Source organism: Chamaea fasciata, unplaced genomic scaffold (genome assembly GCF_029207755.1).
Source record: "Chamaea fasciata isolate MVZ Bird 193981 ecotype frontalis unplaced genomic scaffold, bChaFas1.0.hap1 SCAF_42, whole genome shotgun sequence".
Taxonomy (NCBI): Eukaryota; Metazoa; Chordata; class Aves; order Passeriformes; family Sylviidae; genus Chamaea; species Chamaea fasciata.
In genome coordinates this window covers 688,752-709,254 of record NW_027094127.1, presented here as the reverse complement: position 1 = coordinate 709,254, position 20,503 = coordinate 688,752, and the positions used below count along the sequence as shown (strand labels likewise).

At 42.1% G+C, this 20,503-nt stretch overlaps 1 protein-coding gene across 1 annotated transcript in view; it reads right to left on the bottom strand.

Annotated features, from left to right (window-relative positions):
- The window catches only part of LOC136303890 (serine/threonine-protein kinase PAK 3-like), a 302,023-nt gene that overhangs the window by 26,898 nt on the left and 254,622 nt on the right, over positions 1-20,503 (bottom strand). The gene's annotated exons all lie outside the window — the stretch shown is intronic.

The window sequence follows — 20,503 nt, the reverse complement described above, 5'->3', positions numbered from 1 at the left end:
ATCAAACGGTGGGGGCATTTATTGGTATAGTGATGAGAGAAGGGATGGGTCACAGGAAACTGGAAATGTTCAGCTTTTCTGCAAGGGGAAATTGTTCGTAATGTCTTTAACTTTGGGCTGAAAACAAAAGAAGGCACAAAAGAAAGCACAACATCCAGAAGTTGTGTATGGGACAATCCTGAAAGGTCTTTTAGCTAAAATTGTTTCTACATTAGTTCTGAAACATGTGTCTCATAAGGGGAACTCAAAGTTCTCACAAAAGCCTAGGATGGGTCATCTTTCCATGTCTTGCCATCTCAGAGGATGGGGAAGATGGCAACACACCTTCATTTCCCATCTGTGGGTAACCACTCTTTCCTGCTCAGCTGTCAAAGGAAGGGTAGCAGGAGACGGGAGGTTTCATGTTCAGGGTGTGAACTGCTCTTGCACCTGCTGGTGCCCAAGACAGTGCTGGAACAAACTCAGTGGGAAAAGGGAAAAATGCAACAGAGGAACAGGCATGAAAATAGGACTCTCACGTTTTTGGGGGCATGAATCCCAGTATATCACAGCAATTTCCTAGACAACTGCACACCTTCCAACAGAAAGAGAGTGTGCCCTTTATTGAGGTGCTTTTCATGAAGCGTTTTTCTGAGGCCATGGCAGACCTGGCAATAGCTCACTGTAGATCTTCCCACTGAGTTGATTAATGAGCAGGCATTTGGATAAACATGGCCAAAACATCCAAGGACTGTTAATCTCCACGTGCAAAATTGTCTATTTCAACAGTGTGGTAAAAGCAACTTTTAGCCTGCTCCTGCAGCCAGGTCACATGAAATGCTCTTGATGAGTGCATCAGCCCATCCATTGAAGTGATGACCAGCAGAAAGATGGGCAAGCTCACAGGGCAGCGTTTCTAGAGCTCAGCCTCCTTTTCCTACCCCAATTCAGTTTCTCTCATCTTGAGAGTAAGAAAGCACATGCAGGGGCTTGACACACAGGCAGCAACTGACAGGCAGCACAAAAGGACACAGTCTCAAGCTGTGCCAAGGGAAATATAGGCTGGATAGTATAAAAAAGCTTTTTACACAAAGGGTGATAAAGTATTGGTATGGTCTGCTCAGGATGGTGGACTCACCATCCCTGGATGTGTTTAAAGAAAGACTGGGTGAGGCACTTGGTGCCTTGCTTTAGTCGAGGTGTTAAGGCTGGGTTGGACTCAATGATCTCGAAAATCTCTTCTGACCTAGGGATTTTGCGATTCTGTGACTTATCACTTTGCCCTGTGGATAATGAAATCCAAGGTTCAACATAATTTGCACCCACACACCTCAGCCACAAGGTCCAGGGCAAGGCTGCTTCGTATACGGTGAGTGTATGTGTGTATGTGTGCTGCACTGAGTCTGACAGGTAATATCAAGGCCAGTGGAGGAAGGCCACTTGTTGCTTCTGTCATTGCTGAGGCGATTGTCATTAATCCTCTGTGCTTTCATGTATATAGGGGCTGTGTTCACTGGGGATTCACTTTAATAAATAGCACTTAACGTGAATGCAGGCTTCTGTCATTCCCTCCTGTCCACGTCCTGCTTTTTTCTCCTATTTTTCAGGCACCCCCTGAAGAGTCCCAGGAGCTTTCATAGGGGGCTGCACAGCAGGGAAGAAAAGGTGATGTGCTATTTTTCTGAGGCAGCTTTTCTGTGCCCAGGACATTCCTGTAAATGACAGGAGTATTAAGACTCTAACAAAACTCAGATAAAGGGAAAAGATGAAGGGACAAAAGGAATGAAACTTCCATTAAGCATAATGTAAGCAGTCTCTTCATGATAGCTGAGGTTATTCAGGCTGACAAGTAAGCAATTCTCTTTTCACTTTACAAAAGCATTCCATCTGTGTGCAATGCAGTGGAGCCACAGAAGATCCATGTTTAAATTAAATAAAGCAGGAAAGAAAGCTCTTGACCAGTTCAGTGAGGAAAATCAGTGAGTTTGCTTTCCCAGTTAGCATGGTTAGAAGTGCCCCTTCTCCCTTCTGTTACTCCAATGAAAAATGCTTTCTTTCTCCAGACTATTGCCCTTAAGTGCTCTTGCACTAATTCAAGTGAAAAGTTTTACATTCCATCAGTTCAGAATTTTGCCATGGGAAACATGGCCAGCTCTTCTGTCATGATTCCTTTTATTTCTGATTGACTGATTTGGGGATTTAAAACAGCTCTCACTTTCAATGGCTGCTCAAAGATTTTCTCCTGTACTCATCGAGTCTTCAGACAGAGGGTTCAGGTGATTCTTCTGTCATCTCTGGTGATGAGAAATTCTTAGATGAGAGAAGGAATCCAGATTCAGGTCTGCCTGCAGCCCTTCTGGAAGACAGCAACTCAATGACCGCAGTTCTTGCAGTTTGTGAGGAGACATTAATATCTTATCGGACAATTGGTCATGAGCAGAAGTTCTTGCAGTGAATGTTGAGGCATTTCATGTCCTCCCAGGCCAGACCAACACAGTATTTTGGAGGCCAAATCCACGCTTAGAGCCTTCTTATGCATTGGTTAGGCACTTTGGCACTGTAAGAGGGAAATACAATGTTTTTATGGAGCTGGGGAAGGGGAGAAGGAAAGCAGGAGTAAATTGCCCAGTGACTGCTAATAACTTGAGGTTAGAGCCTCTCCTAGATTTATGCAGAACAGTTACAATGTAAGGAGTGGAAAGAAGGCAAATATTAATTCCTCCCTGTAAATTTAAAAGCTAGGCTGAAGAGAGCTGGATTGACAATTCTTCGGTATTTCTGCTTTCTCTGCAGATCTTGCAGAGCCTTGGCTTCATGCTCATTTTCTGTAGTAAAACAAATGACAGTACATCAGAGGAAAATCCCTCACATTTTAGCAAAGTACTCAGTGGTACATGAACTTAGGACAGTGGTTAAATACTGCCATGTAACTGGATGCTTCCTTCACAAGCAATTTTACACTCTAAAATCAGCAACAAGCGATCTCTGGGTTCAACGGACCTGACTTTTAGAGGCTGAATATCCAAGATATATGCCACCTTGTCTGAAGCTTTGATCTTGTGTTAGAAAGAAAAATAACATTATTATCATGCTGTTCAGCCCAGCAGAAAGAGGATTTTGTATTTCAAGAATGCTTTTAAGATGCCTAAATTGAGAACAGAAGGATGTTCTATTCCTCACTAAATGGAATGAGAGTTGTAGTTTGATCAACATGGTGTTGCCGCTGAAAATAAAGCACCTAAAACACAACAAAGCTAATATGTGATGAAAGAAGATGAACGTTGAGTGATTGGCCAAATCTCTACCTGACACAGATAACATAATCACGTTTCTTCATTATAACATTGACACTTGCAGGGATGTGTGGGTCTGTCAGTTCCCAATTCAAAGTAATGCAGCATTGTCAAGCATCAGTGCTCGAAAAAAGTGCTCTGCCATTTATTCCCCTCTCACAGGCAAGATGTTAAGTCATCACATTATTTCTATATAGATATATTTGTGGATATAGATGGAATAAATGCACACATACTCAAATTTAGAGATACACATGTGTAAACATGTATTTGTACATACATGTGCAGATGTTGGGAGTTAGGTTTGTTCCTTCTTTCTCTAAAGAATTTTTTCTCCAGAAGTTACCAAGGAGACCAAGTGTTGGAGAGTTGGAGAGTCCTTAACTGAAACAAAGAGGTGGACAAAGTTGGAGAGGGAGATAAGGCAGGTAAAAGACAGAGCTTGAGGCAGCTGCGGGCTGTTTTTTTCCGGCGTTCGGCGTTCGGGGAGAGAGAGAAAGGCTGTTGCTGGCTGGAAGAGTTTCACTGTGGCCAAAGGGATCCAGTCCTGGAAATCTACTATCACCCGTTCGGCCTGAATCCAGAGTTTTCTCTGCCACCCGCGGGAGCTGGGCCGGCTCTGCCTCGCCTTCAGCTCCTTCGGCGCTGCTCGTCTTGCTGCAGTGTGACCCTGCACCCCCTGCGCTGCCGGGACATCCTGCCCCTGCCTGCCGGGACACCCTGCCATCCCAGCTACCAGCCCGGGACTTTTCCACTCTGTCAGCTTGGTGCTCTGAGGATCCTGCAGGAACACCGAAACCAAACTGCCCTGGGTTTTGTGAAACAAAGCCCTCAAGGTTCTTAGTACTGTTTTTGTTTGTTACTAATGCTGTAGTTGTTTGGTAGGGGTTTCTTGTGTTTGTTTGCTTTGTAATACATTCTAGTAAAGAACTGCTATTCCTATTTCCCAAATCTTTGCCTAAGAGCCTCTGATTGTAAATTTATAATTGAAAAATAAGAAAAAAGGGGTGGAGGGTGTAGTTTACACTCTCCATTCCAAAGGAAACTCCAGTTGTTTTCTTTTTATTACCTGGCAGATGCCTGTCTCCCCAAACCAAGACAGCAGATATATATAAATACATTAAAGGAACTCCTCATTTCTCCACCTCATTTGTAAGCTATCTTTATGTACCTGCTTCTCAAGTGCGGGACTATTTTTGTTCAGTCTCTAGGCCAAGCAAAATGCCTTTTTTTAATTTGGGGGTTCTTAGATTGTGTTGATTTGTTGGGAGGGTTTTTTGCTGTTATTTTTTATTATTAACACAGCTGGAAAAACTGCTCCTGTCACCACATCATGTTTACAAGGACTTGAGTGCTAAAAATAGAAGTTTAATGCTATGTTGACTTAGTCAATTATCTGGTTTGGATAAAAAATCCCTGCAGACTGTTCAGAGGAATGGGAAATAATTCCATTACCTTTCCCAATTATTTCCATGACTGTGCAATAAATTAGAAGAAATCAAACTCTTTTATTCTAGAAATCCCAGCAAGGGATGTTTCAGCAGGTAGATGTCCTGTAAAAACATTCACTGCCCAGACACAATCAAGGTGAGCTGTTACAAGACAGGTATAGTTTTTGCTACAAACACCGAGAGCAAAGGCTTGGACCAAGACTGCTGCTGGGATGAGGCAGGACTCTGTTTAGCTGTGGTCTCACCATGTCCACAGGTCACATGCAAATATTTAATCTTACCTATAAAAATGTAGATAATATTCCTGTCAATGTGGCATTTTGGAAGGGCCGTGTAAATGAAAGATGTGTGGATTCTTTTTTTTCTAGTAGACAGGTGCACAAGTTAGAATAAATTGGCTGCCAGCCCAAATCACTGGAGTGGTCTCTGGAGTTCATGCGAGTCTCATCTGATGGTGTTGCTGGTGCATCTTAAGGTGAAGGTTATGCCAAGTGGAAAGTTTTTCCTAGGATGTCCTGAAATGGGTTCTTGGTCTTACACCAGAGAATTTCTAAAGTACAAATGAGTGTAATCTCTTAGAGTGACCACAAATTTGGCAAGTATATCTGCTCATTGAAGTTTTATTTTTAGCAAATCCAAACCTGGAACTTGCTTGCTGTCTGCCAGCATCTGTTTTAACTTTGGTTTTAATGTCTGGTGTAATTATTTTAAAAAGTGAAATATGAAGGGAAATGAGATGGTGCTTCCTTTAATGTTCCTTTTAAAAGATAAGGATGTTTCATTCTTTTTCACTTAGTACTGGCAGAAAAATCTTGATTGAAATTAAGTTCCAACAAAACCAAGGAAAATATTAAATCTTTGAATGAATATTTTATCCTAACTTAAACAAGGTCTACTTTCTTTGCACAGGACAGACAAAGAGAACCAGAGGTTCTTTTTCCCTCCAAAAAAAAAACCAAAATCATTTCCTATACACTGAAATTATTACTTCAAGTTAAAACAAAATAGGCACGTTCATCTTTTAAGCATTAAAAGGGTGATTAAGGAAGTATCTGAAGCTTTAAATTGGTTTTATCTGCATTCCAAAATGTTCCTCGTTTCATAAAAATGTAGTCACTTGTTAGGAGCTTTAGAAGCTGTTGCAAAAAAAAATCAAGGTAGGTAGAACAAACCATTTTACAGAAATTTGGTAAACCTGAATTTCACTTCCCAACAAGTAAAGAATCAGATAAGGTAAAAAAAAAATGATCGTGGTCTGAGTCAAGATAGAGCAGTTTGGACAGGCCAAATTCTCTGATCCATGGCCGAGAGTCCGTTTTAAGATTTATTGATATCTTCCCACTAGAAGTTTCCAGGAGATAAATGGCTGGTAGTGAGACCCTATTCAACAGCAGTAGGGAAACCGTGACTCCCTTACCAGTGTGGGTGCAAGGTCTTGTGGACATGAGATTTGCCAAAGCAATACACTAATGAAATGTACTTTTCATGGGGCATTCCCTTAAGAAACATTGCCGGTGGGAACAAAAGGAACATGTCTTTGTTCCTTGAAGGCCATGTCCCTAAGAATTGGGGCCCATCTGCCTCCTTTCTACCTGACCCTGAACTACATCTCAGAGGGTGCAGAAGTTAATGCAGATCCTGGCTACCATGGACTTTCTCACAATTAGTAGAAAGTACTGTACTGTAATTAAGGGGTGAAGTGGGGCATGATGAATATATGGAAAGGAAGACCCTTAATAAATGATAGAGCCTTGAAAAGAAATTTCTAATTCGTATGCATTTGATGTGTAATGTACCACTTTTAAGACTTTGCCTGGAAGAAACTGCTATGGTTGGTCTTTGAAGGAGTGGTGAGATTAGCATTTCCAAAGGGGGCAATTTCCTGTCTTGGCTCTGTTCAATGGAGGAAATAACTTCCAAGACTGAAGCAGTAGTCAGCCCATCAATCATCCTCACAGCTGGGAACAGGGTCCCAAATGCTGAGATGAGTTAATCTGTCACTTAATAAATACATAGTGGCAGCGTATGGTGCTGACACACTCCACACTGTGGCAAAGGACAGAACTGTTTACACAGGCATGCTGCTTTCTCAGGTACCTCCCCACTGGCAGACCCTTTTGTTTGGGAGGATCAATTTACTTTGCACAGTAATTTGACTGAACGGATCAGTTCAGAGAACCTAAGTGTTGGCTAATCCTAGGTAATCCTGTTCTACCCAGATGGAAGGAACAAAGGGTGCTGGCAGCAGGCCAGTTTTTTCTTCATTCTGGAGGATGCTGTCTCTGGGCATGATGAACTTGAATTAAAGCTGATGGTAGGCAGATGTGTAGCCTGTACCCAATGGGTGTCAGAGATAACAGGAGGAAGCTAATTTACATGTCCCAGCCTGGCTGCTGTCCTTAATAGTCCCTCTGCCAGTTGTCCTGACTGGGAGAGGAACACAAACAAAAGTCAGGATTACTAGCTCCAAGAGTGACTGCACTTCTTTACAAACCAAATGAGGAATGATAGACTGGTAAGTAAAAAATAGTAACCCCTCCCTTCAACATGTTTAAAACCACATGAGCAGGACAATTTAGTACAAGTCATGAACATGACAATTTTCTGAATCATATAAGGACACACCCAGACTGTGCTAGGCACTGCAGAATATGTAACTTTCTAGTTTTAACTTTTAAATTCCTCAATTTTACACTTATGTTTGAAGCCACTAATTCTAAATACTTTGATTACATTTCAACTGGAGTAATAAAACTCAAAGCAGTCTGTAAATATTCAAAGTATTCATTTGAATATTTTCTTTTGAATCAAGCTTGTTGTCTATAGCCAGCACCTTTCTGATTAGTCTTCAGAAGAAGTGGTAGATTATTCTTTCAATTTAAAAACAGAATATTATAAAAATAAAATAAAATAAAATAAAATAAAATAAAATAAAATAAAATAAAATAAAATAAAATGAAGTATTCTTTTTTTAAAAAAGTAGCACAATAAACAAATTTCCAAATATCAAAATACATGTTTGGAATTTGTAATGCAGCATGAAACAGTTTCCCAAAACTGGGATTATAGCACTGAGAAATACAATCACACATTTTTAGGGAGTTTCCCCACCTTGTCTTCACAGCATCTTTTTAATACATGGTGCAGGGACTTTTCTTAACTTCTGGCTTGCTGTTCCTTTCAGTTTCCTAACTTTTACCTTGTATTACTTCCATCCCTTTGAAATTGGTGGACTGAAATTGATGGTTAAATATGACCTAGAATTTAGAAATAGCCTCCCACTCTGAGGTAGATCTCATGAACTGAAAGAGATGTGTAATAGACAATTGGTTGGTGATTGTAAATGGTTTTGAGCTATTATGTTTATTTTATGGTCCACTGTTTTTGGATATTCATCTCAGTAGGCAGAACTGATCATTGTGACAGACAAAAAACTGTGAAATGTCCCTTTTCCTCCCCTCTTTCCTCTTCCATGTCCTCCAAACCTGTTCATTCATTTCAACAAAGATGTGCTGGAAGGAAGCTTGGACTGCCAGGAGAATTTTGCCAGAATTCTCCCCAACTTCTAGGAAAGCTTGTCTTGTCCCTTTTCAGCAGTGAAAACTAGAGTTTAGAAAACTACTGCTCAGCAATCTTCCAGGATAAATTAGAAAGGATCAGTGGCAAATACCTTCAAAATCAAGGGATGCAGCTTCCACATCATTGCATAAAAGAAAGATGTGATTTATTCAATAGCAGACAAAGGCAGAGCGGATGACCTTAGTTCACTCAGTAAAAGGGCAGCTCTTCACATGTACTTTTTCAGAAGGTAGTTGTATGTGGAAAGTACATGTAAGAGAGTGTAAATAGTGGAATGTATGTTCCTTATTTTCCTCTTGAAAGAAAAGAACTTCAGAAGAACAAAAATTCAACTAAATTTATTTCTTGCATAGAAGTAGAAGAAAAAAGTTTTCCTGCATATTAGTCCTTGTGTTTTTTAATCCCATAGTATATTAGTTCATACAGAGTGTAATATCAACTACAATAAAAAATTCCTATTGGAGGGTATGACTTTATTTTAAATGAATGATGGAACTTTTGAGGAGGGAGATAAAAGGGAAGCCTTGTAGATATTAGATTTGGGCATGGATCTGTTTTCAAAATGATAGGCAAAAGTATATGTTAATGAAGATCTTTTCATTAGATCATTTCAAATTTCAGAAACAATCTGGTGACATACAAACCCTCAAAAATCTGTATTATTAACCACTAGCTGTTTGAGCAACAAAGTCACAGTTGAGTGTGCTGAAAATAGAATGCCCCACTAGCATGCTTATAATATGTACAGCATTATATACATGAAGTATGCAATATATAAAAGAATCAGTTGCTTTATACCAACTTTCATTTCAAAGTCTGTATTTTGCAGCTGAGTTCTGCAAAGCTTTCAAAAGCTGTCTTCCAAATGGAAGTACATCTATATCTTCATATGGAAAGCAATAAAGGCACATTTTCTTATGTAAAGAATGTGGAAACAGGTTTCATATTCTGGGTTGTCTGTTTTGACTAATTTTATTTTCCTTTCTTTACTACCTTTATATATGCAAAGCATAGAGAATTGGCAGAATATTTAGAGACAGCCTCATTTCTAATGGTGAACTCCCACTAGGCTTACCCTCTACCTAAAAAATACACAGAGAAGATTCCTGAGGTCACAAGTGCTATCCAACAGAAAGGGGACAAATGGACACTCTAAGGAATCCTTGGCAATGGCAGCAGTAAATTGTAGTTACAATTAAAACTTCATTTTATTAAGAGAATATATGGTTAGTAGAGCACAGAATTTATGTTTATGGCACTAGTTCCCTACAAACAGATAGAATATAGCACAACTTATAACATTACTGGGTTTCAAGCTGGGGAAGCATGTCACAGGCAGGTGCCACTCATGCAGATGAGGTCAGTGCTTTGAAGACACATCCCAGAGACTCCTAAAACCTCCTTGGCTGTGATCCAATCTTACCTGTGAGCCTCTGTAAGACCTAGGCTGAGCAGATGTGAAGTACCATGGATGTCCTCTCCAAAGGAGTGTAAAGGACTTCTCTACATTTTTCATCCTTAAAAAAAAAAGGAGAAACATCCTATGCATGGGATACAGTGACAGAACACCACCTAGTGAACTCAACCGGTTCAGTTTTACCTCCATTAGCTCTTCCCTCTCTTTCAGAAAAAGAAAATACAGTACATGAAAATACAGCAACCCTTCATCAAGGAGTATCTACTCCACATCCCCTGAGTTTCTGGCACACACAGCAGGACCTAGGGAAGGAGTTCCAATCCAGAATGTGCGATTGCACAGCTGAATTTGGGACAAGGCTAAACAATCAGAGGTTTCAGTTTCAAAAAAGCGGTTTCATCATTTTCTCAAGGCAGAGAGAATACTCAAATTGCCCTTCCCGATAGTTTCAGTAGTTTTTTGATTTATTAAGGTCCTTAGACAAAAATGAGATTCTAGAAAGCGCTTACCTTTGTGTCTCACCATCTTACAGTGTCCACAATACTGACAACAAAGGAGCAAGGAAAACAGCAAATTTTGATTGATTTACTAGCTATCTTTCAAGTTACCTGAGTGCTCCTTTTCTGTTTGGCTTGACATACATGATCATTGAGCATAATATAAAGGCAAAACATTAACCTCTTTTGCCTTGTGCATGTCAAGAATCAAAGTTAATAGGACTAGAACCAACGCCAAATAGCTGTTCTGATACGTAAAAACATTATTGGCACAAAGAATTGACCAATATGAATATTTCTGGGTTTTATTTGCTGAATACAATCCTCCTCAAAGAAGAGATCTTCTTGGCAAGAATTCCCTTAATAAATAATCACACTTCTAGAGCTTGACATTTTTGGCTTCAGTTGCAGGAGACATTTTTCCATTTTTGAGGGGGAAAAGTCACCCAGCCCCCATATTTTCTCAGTCAGCAATGTTTTCTCAGACTCTTCTAGTAAATCAGCCTTCCCGTGTTCATGTGGTTCTTACAGACAGTATCTCATTGTGTCCTGATTGCAGACAATTTATACTAATTTTTTCATAGATTCTGGAAAGAAACCCTTGTGTGACTGTGTAACAGGAGCAGTGGAAAAGGACTGGAATTTGCAGGAATTGTGAACAATTCTCTTCCAATTACACTCATGTAATTAAGAGTGTAATTTGAGGCACAGCTATTATGACCCAGAGCAGCAGGTTTGCTTTCTTACCTGCTTAGGTCATTTCCATCCCTCACTGTGTTTTGAAGGTTTATGTCAGAACATCGAGTGCACATATAGACAACCATTATCACCATGCTACTTGAGGATATTTTGCTGCATCCCACAACCCCCAGGTACAAAATGATGATGCCCAGGTTGCTTCTGCAGACCCAGTTGCACTTTTGGAAGCATGTAATATTAAAACAGATCCCACTGTCCTGCTAGGCTGCACTGTCCAGCTTGCAGAGTACATAGCAACAAGTGGCCTGTTAAATGATGAAAAATCCTTTAGCTCCTGGCTTTAGATCTCTGGCCTCCCTGCCTGTACCCAGGGAGCAGTCTGGGGGGAAGTCTGGGAAAAGAAATTACATCAAAACCAGCTGTTACATTAAAGCTATTACCATTAAAGATGGACAACATGTTAACCAAAATAGGGTCTTTTTACAGTGTGGGCTTTTGCAATCACTGAGAGTCCAGAGCTGCTTCCTCCCCGCGCACACCAGCCGTCCCCCGCCCCCCCCCCCCCCCCCCCCGGTCCCCGCTTTCCCACTTTATGGAAACAGCAGTAAATGTCATTCTAAGATGTCCTATTGTCCCTCAAATTATGAGTACATCGTGTTTTATTGAAATCTCTTCTTTCTTCTTTTAATTTACTATGTTTCTCAGCTCTGAGCATTATGTCTTCCCAGCTTCACAGCACAGAAGTGATTCAGCACATAAGTCCTGCTTTTCAGTTGCTCTGACTGACATTTAGAGTTTGCTTGTATTGTAATTATGAATGATAATAAAATCTCTGATTTTCTTCTGGAAATTTATACACAGGAACATAGGAAATAATGTCTACATTTGCCTTGCTAGTTTCAGTGCTGGCACCTGAAATTATCTTAGGCACAAGTTAAAGTGGATTGTGCCCAACAGAGGATGTCAAATTTTACCATGGGAGGTTTCAAACACCCACTGTGCTGTTCATACACACCTGCATCCAAAATAGAGAAAACCAGCAAGCATCTCAGAATTGTAGAATTACTGACTCATTTATGTCGGACAAGACCTCTAACATCATAGAGTCTGTGCATTTACGCAGAGCTCACAAGCCCATCACTAAACTGTGTCCCCAAACAACACATCTACACATTTAGATCACTCTGGGGATGGTGACTTCAACATTGCCCTGAGCAGTCTGTGCCAGGGCTTGACAACCTTTCCAGTAAAGAAATTTTACTTGATTTCCTATCTAAACCTATTGTGGCCCAACTTGAGGCCATTTCCTCTTGTTCTATCACTTGCTGCTTCAGGGATTTGGCTGTCGTGCATAGAGGAGAAAACAAGGGAAGGAGCATGATGGTGGTGGAGAAGCTCAGAGAAGAATGCATGCTGAGAAGCACCTCTTAAGAGTCCTTCAAACCCAAAATAGTTGTCTGTAGAATATTTGAACAAGAGTAGAGATGGAAAGGACAGCTCCTGAGAAGGAAGTTCAAACTTTTTTCACCACTTCTATTTTCCTCACTTTCACCACTATCATCTCAAGGTTTTTCATCAAATCTCCACTTGTTGCTGTTTCCTCTAACACTCTGTGCTCTTTCTATGCCATTCCCTATCAAACTCAATTCTCCCTCTAATCAAATTCTATGTGGTAAACTAAAGGAAAAGAACAGTATTGGAAGTTCAACCAGAAATTTCAGTGAAGACATCGATTTATGGCCTTGTAAATAATCATTTTAAAAAGGTATTACTTTAGGTGACAGAGAAGAGTTGTTTTCAGCGAATGTTTGTCTAAAACCACCAACTGTGTCAGCTGTTGACATTTGTGAAAAGTAGTTAAAAGTTGAGGAAATCTGGCAAGAGGAGGCAGCTACAACAGTTCATGTGAAGTCACATGATATTCCCAAAACACAGAAGAGACTGCCTCCTGTTGGTGAAGAAGAGATGGAGAGCAACATTTAGTCTGGAGTAAATATAACTGTTAATATAACTAGAGACCAAAATTAAGCCTATCTGTAGGTGTCTAGTAGCTGTCTCAGCAGTCTACTTACTTTTCCAAACCTGTCTAAGCTTACAATACAGCAATGTGCTCAGAGGAGCTTGATCTGTAAGAAACAGGCTCTTACTTTTTGTTATTCATTAGAATACAGGACTAAAGAGAATACTGTTTAACAGGACTTTGTGGTACTCCACTTGAGTAGCTGATGGGTCCTTCACTGAGATAGCGCAGGTCCACTTTTAGGAAGGACGACAGCCTACATTCAAGGAGAGATTTCTCATTCCTAGGTAAGCTGGGTGAAATTCCTCCTCTTCCAAATCATGATACTAAATTTCTAAAACTGAATATGTGAGTGGAGGATAGACAGTTTGATGGCTTTATGGACCAGTTGTGGTGGGTACGTTTTTGGAATAGCAATGGCCTGAGATCCTGCCCCTCATTTTTGTGAGTTCTATGCAAGCCAGTTCACTGGCCTAGGGCCAAATCTCTGCTACGTGTCACCCAAAAGTTGCCTATCCTCCTGTCCTCTTTCTTACTAATCCTAAGGATCTTCCTTTTCTGCCGTTCTACTAGGATAGAAAAGGAAGGGGCTAGGGGGCTCTATTACAACGAGTAACCAGGAAGATGGCTTTCAAAAAAAGTGGTCAGACACCACTTTCTGTTACTGTTTCTATTTTTCCCATCCTTAAAGGAGATGAGTTCTCAGATCATTGGTATTTCCTCTGACTCTCTCAGTAGGCTAACTGGAGCCTCACTTAAATACAGTTAAGCCCATTCCACACGCTTACTTGGAAATTTGGTATTTTGTTGGGAGGAATGGATGAGCTCTGAGTGTATGCACTAACATTTAGGCAAAGCAATGCACTATGGCTCACTCAACAAACAGAAAAGAGTTGGGCAAGAGAACAGAATTAAATTTTAGGGTTTAAAATGTATATATTATTGAGCTTTACAGATCTGAGTAGAAACAAAAGGTGTTTAGGTACCCAAAATTATTTTCTTACATTTCAAATCTCCTTGTAGGATCCAACTGAGCTGCCTTCACAAAGGACTCTTATTCTGTGTTTAGGATGACACTTCAGTAGGTATATGCATACATGGATTTTTCTCACTTTGTGAGAAAATGGATAAGAATACTTTCAACTTTTCTACCTACCAAGGAAACAGTTCTATCTGTAACAGCTAAAAGATATGCAGCTCCAGCTGGTTTGCAAAGTTACAAAGTGTGAAGGGAAGTTGAAAAACCCTATATGAGTTACATGTGGAAGAGCAGAAAGAAAGAAATGACAACTTGTGTTCATTTAAGAGAAACCTTAACAGCAAAAGGATAATTGTCTTGAGGTTTTCCTTCCCCAAGCTCGACATTTAACTGATTCTCTTCCCTTTTTTTAATTTTATTTTTTTCTTTTGTTTTGGTTTTTTTTTTTTTTTTTTTTTTTTTTTTTTTTTTTTTTATTATTTTTATCATAGAAACCAAGACTGAGAAATATGCTTTCAGGAGTATATGTGCATATTTCCCAACAAATCAGGTAGTAGTGTCACTCCATTTATTTATTTGTTTTCAATCGTTGTAAAAAATACCTTCCTTCTGGAAATGTGAAGGATAGCAAAATGATTGGCCAGGGAGACCAAATGCCCCTGTTTTGGTTTAGATCATTGTCTTGGTTTAGGAAGACAGGTATCTGCTAGGTAAAATTACAATCAGAGGCTCTTTGGCAAAGATTTGGGAAATAGGAATAGCAGTTCTTTACTAGTATGTAATACAAAGCAAACAAACACAAAAAAAACTCCCCCCCCCCACCAAACAACTACAGCATTAATGACAAACGACAACAGTACCAAGAACCTTGAGGGCTTTGTTTCACAAAACCCAGGGCAGTTTGGTTTCGGTGTCCCTGCAGGATCCTCAGAGCACCAAGCTGGAACAGTGGAAAAGTCCCGGGCTGGTAGCTGGGATGGCAGGGTGTCCCGGCAGGCAGGGGCAGGATGTCCCGGCAGCGCAGGGAGTGCAGGGTCACGCTGCAGCAAGACGAGCAGCGCCGAAGAAGCTCGAAGGCGAGGCAGAAAAGCGGCCCAGCTTCTGCTCCGCGTGCTTTGCGGCGGCTGAGATCTTCGAGGAGCGGCCGACACGCGTCTCCCGAACGCCGGAAGAAGAAGAGCACGCCGCTGCCTCAAGCCCTGTCCTCTACCTGCGTTATCTCCCCCCTCTACCTTTTGTCTACCTCTTTGTTTCAGCCAAGCACTCTCAAGTATCCAACACCCGGTCCCCTTGGCAACCCGTGGGGAAAAAATTCCCCAGAGAAAGAAGGAACAAACCCAACCCCCAACAATCATTTATTTGAGGTTCGTTTTTGGGGACAGGAAGGTTTGTGAGCCATCTTCATTGTCACACCTCATAGAATTATGGAATCATCATGCAATCACTGAAACACAGAATAGTGTGGACTGAAAGGAACTATAATCATCACCTCTATCCAACCCCTCTGTCATGGGCAGGGTCACCTTCCACTAGACCAGGATGCTCTAAGCCCCTTCCAACCTGAATTTAAACATTTCCAGATGTATAAATTCCCTGTGCCAATGTCCCACCCTCCTCACAGAAACAAATTTCTTCCTAAAACTCCCCTCTATTATTTCAAAACCATTCCCTCCTTATTCTATCACTATTTTCCCATGTAAAAAGTTGCTTTTCACCTTTTTTAGAAACTCTCTTTAATAACTGAAAGACCATATCTATCTTACTTCCAGTTTGCTTCAAAACTCTCCGTCAGCCCTCAGAGTCCAGCTACCTGGTGCATCACTAAAAATGATGCAATCACAAGACCAGCAGGTAAGACCTGCTTTCTTCCCCCAAAGACCTGTGATGACCTCTGACACAATGTCGGGCTCACAGCTGAAACTGAAGGCCGAAACAATTTCATTCTGTAAGAGGACAATGGGCACAAGCACTGCTTCCGAGAAATGCTTCTGCCTAGATGCCAAAACTGTGAGAACCTGTGAAGAAGCAATGTCAAGGCCAAGATGTATTGCTCTGCTGAAGCTAAACAGGCCCATTAATACTACTCCTGAAGTAATAATTAATAATAATTAATATTTATTACTACTCCTGAAGTCTTCTAGCACCTCTTTTTGTCCACAAACCTGTCCACTTTCAGAATGTGCTAAATAATACGAAAGACAGAATTTTCCAGTGGCCTCCTTGGTGATGCACCGGCTAGAGAAATACTCATCACAAAATTCTTAATTGTTCCGTGGACGTTGTTTTTGCAAAGCAATATTGGCAAATCTTTGATTTTCTTTTCTGTGCTGAACGACCTCTGTGATTTCCCTATATAGTTTCTAATCATCTAAGCAAAATATTCCCAGTGTTGCTCCTCTTCCTCATAGGAAATTTAACTTTCTGAGGTGGATTAAAAAGTCAGTAGTCCGTGGAAGTCTAAAGTGATCAGCTAAGCATTAGCATACACAAGTGGCAGAAAAATAATTAAGTAATCCATTGCAGAAAAAAGTCAACTAGGATTCTCTAGTTGAAAAGCAGAAAAAATCCCAGTTCTGACTCAGTACACTGAAAGTACTGAGTTTTTCTATTGATGCCACCGGATAAGAGCTCTAACTTATTTATTTAGCAAGGTCATGGGGTAATTGCATATTTCAGACTGATGTCAGCAAAGTCAATATCTGTCTTCTGAATTCACCATTGTTTCAATTCACTCCTGTCTAATTCATCTCAGAATTGCCCACACATTGTTCCCAACTCGTGAAGAAATGCAATTAACAATTAAAAGGGGAGTAGCCTCTCGACAAATAATTCCACTTAACCATGTTAGACATAAGCTATTAATCGTATTTGCAAAATAGTGGGTGATGAACTAATGAAATACTTCATTCTGTCATGTAAGACAAAATTTCATCCCAGTTCAAGACAGGAATATCGTCTCAGAGACCGTGCTGCCAAAATGGAACTTTTCCTGATACGTAATGATTCTGTGACAGTTCTGTGTTTCCAGTTAAGGTACTGATGCTTTGGAGTGGCTACCTGGAACAGAGTAGGGGCCCAGAACTGGCACAGCACTCCAGCTGTGCCCGCAGCGCTGCCCAGCACAGGGGGACGGTCACTGCCCTGCTCCTGCTCTTCCCCTATTGCTGACACAGGCCAGGATGCCCTTGGCCTTCCTGGCACGCTGGGCTCACATTCTGCTGCTCTTGACCCGCATCCCTGCCTCCTTTTGTCCCACCCACCTCTCCTGGCACACAGGTGCACGTTTGCTATAAAATACAGCCTACAGAATTTCAACGTGTCCTTCCTGTTCTTAGCAACACAAGACAACAGGCAAGGACCTGCAGCTTCATCCCCGCTCCAGGCTCCAATGCACTTTTCAATGCTGTAAGACTTCACCACAAAATGGAGCAACAGAGACTTGCTGCTTCTGCCTTTTGCCTTACGAGAAGGATTCAGAGCCATATGGTTGCTTTCTTTTGTCACACGGGACAAAAGTGGCCCCACAGCTTCATGGACAACACAATCACCTCCTTGCAGCTTATCAAAAGCCAGAAGACTCTGTAGAAGTGAAGAACGACTCGAGAAAACTGCAGAACACTTCCACAAGTCAAACACAGGTCCCAAATGGGAAAACAAGCAAACAAAACCTTGTGACCTCCAGAAGGAGCCCCTGCACCCTTGGGCTGTTGCGCTGCAGAAGACATGACACAGAGCTTCACTGAGCCAGATGCTCACATGGAGCACCAGCCCTTTGGTGCCTCAACATGGCAGATCAAAGCCCATTGCCCAGCTGTCACTGGCTGGGGCAAATGCTAGGTCCTGGCAGGACTGCAGCACTCAGCATCCTTAGCCAGCAGCAGCAAGTGCTGGCTGGGCAGAAACTTGCACCTCTGCCTTGCACTAAAGACAGCACCCTCCAGAACTGGCATTTACTATCTCAGGAAAATCTGACTCTGCTGTCACCACAGCTGTAGGGTTGTGGTAACTTTGCTCATTTTGCTCCTCTTTGGCCTCTTCTCCAGCAGAAGGGAGAGCCATCAGCACAGCAGGTGGCTGAGGAGCTACCAGTAACTGTAGCAATGGATCTGCAGCAATGGATCCGCACAACTTGGAATACAAAGTGCTCCAGCCGAACTACCACCTAGAGATATTAGTTACAAGTATCAGCTCTTTGGGAATATATCAAGGCCACAGAGACACAAACTGTTCTAAAAAGAAGAGGAGCCTGGGAAATTGAATACCAGGACAAGAAGAATGAGATAGAGGCCATGAAGGCTCGGAATTATAGCCAATCAAATTGCCTAAGGGACGTGTGCTGAGCAAACAAAGCAGACGAACCGATCAAGAAAGGCATGAAGGTGTGAACAGTGGTCTTACAATCTATAAACATAGTGTAATGTAAATATGAAATGGCTTCTGCAGAAATCTAATTGGTTCTGTTGTTCAGAGGTACCGAGCTCCCACAAGTATCATTCAGATGTATTTGCTGGCAGCCAGAAATGAAAATTCAGAACTCAAGCTGAAGCCCCAAAGAGCAGGGAGATGCTCGAGGAGGCACAACCGTTGTTTCAGCAATTCAGCAAGTGAGCAAGTCCTTCAGTGAAAGGAGCCACTCCCCTCCTTGCCTTCCTTCTGGCAGCTGAGAAGGACAAAGACTGTCCCAAATGCAATTGGCAGGCTGCCACAAGTCTGTGCTTCTTGTGTCTTTTCAACACAGCTCTAGCCAAAGCTGCAGCCACAGCTGACACAGAGAGGAAAGCCCCCAAGAGCAGCAGAGTCTGTGGGGGCTGTTGACATTTACCTCTCCTCCTGTGGCAGTGAAGAGTGCTCTACAAACCTCTCCAAAAGTCCTAGAAACAAAAGAGCAGCAAAGAAAGGAGAAACCGTTTAGACCTTGGAGTGAAAGCCAGCCCAGACTGGAGATCTCTGCTGGAAATGCCTAGAACCTGCAGGATGCAGAAGGGCTCTGTCAGAAGGCAGATGATGCATTTTGCTCTCAAGTGCATGGCCACTGGGCCTGAAGCATTGAGGATTACTGCCTCAGCTCAGAAAGAGGGTTTCTTCTTTCTTCTCAGGTTTCAGTCTCTAACTTATGCAGTTCTAATCCTGACCATGGAGGATTTCCTTCAGCAAACTCTTGGAAAGAAGGCTATGGCAGAGGGTAGGTTTCTCTTTCAGGCAAGCAAGATCCTTCTCCCTCTGGTATTGTGGCCAGCTGATTATAGATATACAAAAATGCAAAGGAAATTAACACAGAGCTGTCCCATGCTTGAGAGACCAGGAGATCAACCAGGTCATATTCCTTGCTCCAGGCAAGGCCTTGGCAGTGTGACAATTTGACAATTTGACAATGTCTTCTGGTCATGCTTACAAACTCTGACTGATACTGAGAGATGGGACAATCTATCCTCAGTGTCTGAACATTTTTGCAGCTTGCCTGACTTCAGACTTGATAGATATTCTACCAGGAAAACACCTGGCCCATGGTTTTGTGGTTGGACTCATCCACTGCTGATATTTTTGACTTTGATTTATTCTGTCATAGGATTTTCCATGCTCACAATTGTCACTGAGGAAAACAAAACTCAAGATGCTGACTTTCAAGCAGAGATCCCAGCTTCCAGGAGACACCTAAAAAGGCAGCCCCATTGCTGGGGCTCTGAACCCTTTGTGGTGAGCTGGGCAACAACAACCAAAGAACAAGACAGACAGATCTGAAGCAAAAATGGCCAGCAGAGACTGATTTTCTACACAGGTTCCTATGGGGAATCCTAAATGTCCCTGTGATATCAGACTGAGGAGGAACATTTGGTCCAGCTACGCTGCCACGTGCACACAAGACACCATCCCTCAGACAAGAAATACACAAGACGTACTCAGTAGCTCCAGGGAGTCCTCCTCGATCTGCTGTTGCTGAGCAGCAGCTGTGTCAGCGCTGCAGATGAACCGGCTGCCCGGGCTCACCTTCTCAGCTTGGGGAGCAAAGGCTCCTTGACACAATGCTCCTGCTGCAGCAGGTTTGCTGCAAGAGCCTGTGTAGATCTGGGAGAAGAAATGAGTTTGGTTCAGAAAGGTGGCTGGCAGAGATGACCCTGAGATGCCGTTCCAAATGCAAGCCCTTAGGAAGATGCTGTCAGCCTGCCACACGCAGGGCTCTTAAAATGGATTTTTTGCACGTCCACTTCCATTTGACTGGATGGGCCAAAGCCAAAGGCTGGTTTTACTGGAGTTCATGGCCAGATTCATCTTCCATTTTCAGAGATTTTCTGAAGGACGACTGCCACAAGGACCATTCCACTTCATCCCAAGGGCTCCTTTCCCCCTCCAAGGGCTGCAGACACACTTGCAGCTCCCGGTTCAAATGTTCTACCTCCCCCCACGGAGTGCTCTTGTCCTCCACCACGTTCAGGTCATTCTCAACCGGCAGCACTTCTGGTGGAGGCAGTGCCTGCGGCTCACGCCGATCCTGGGGCTCCTCCTTCTCAGTCATTTGCAGGAGACCTTTGCAGGCTGCCTGGCCAGATGTCAACACTTCCACCTCGAGTCAAAAAGAACAAAGCAGTCAGAG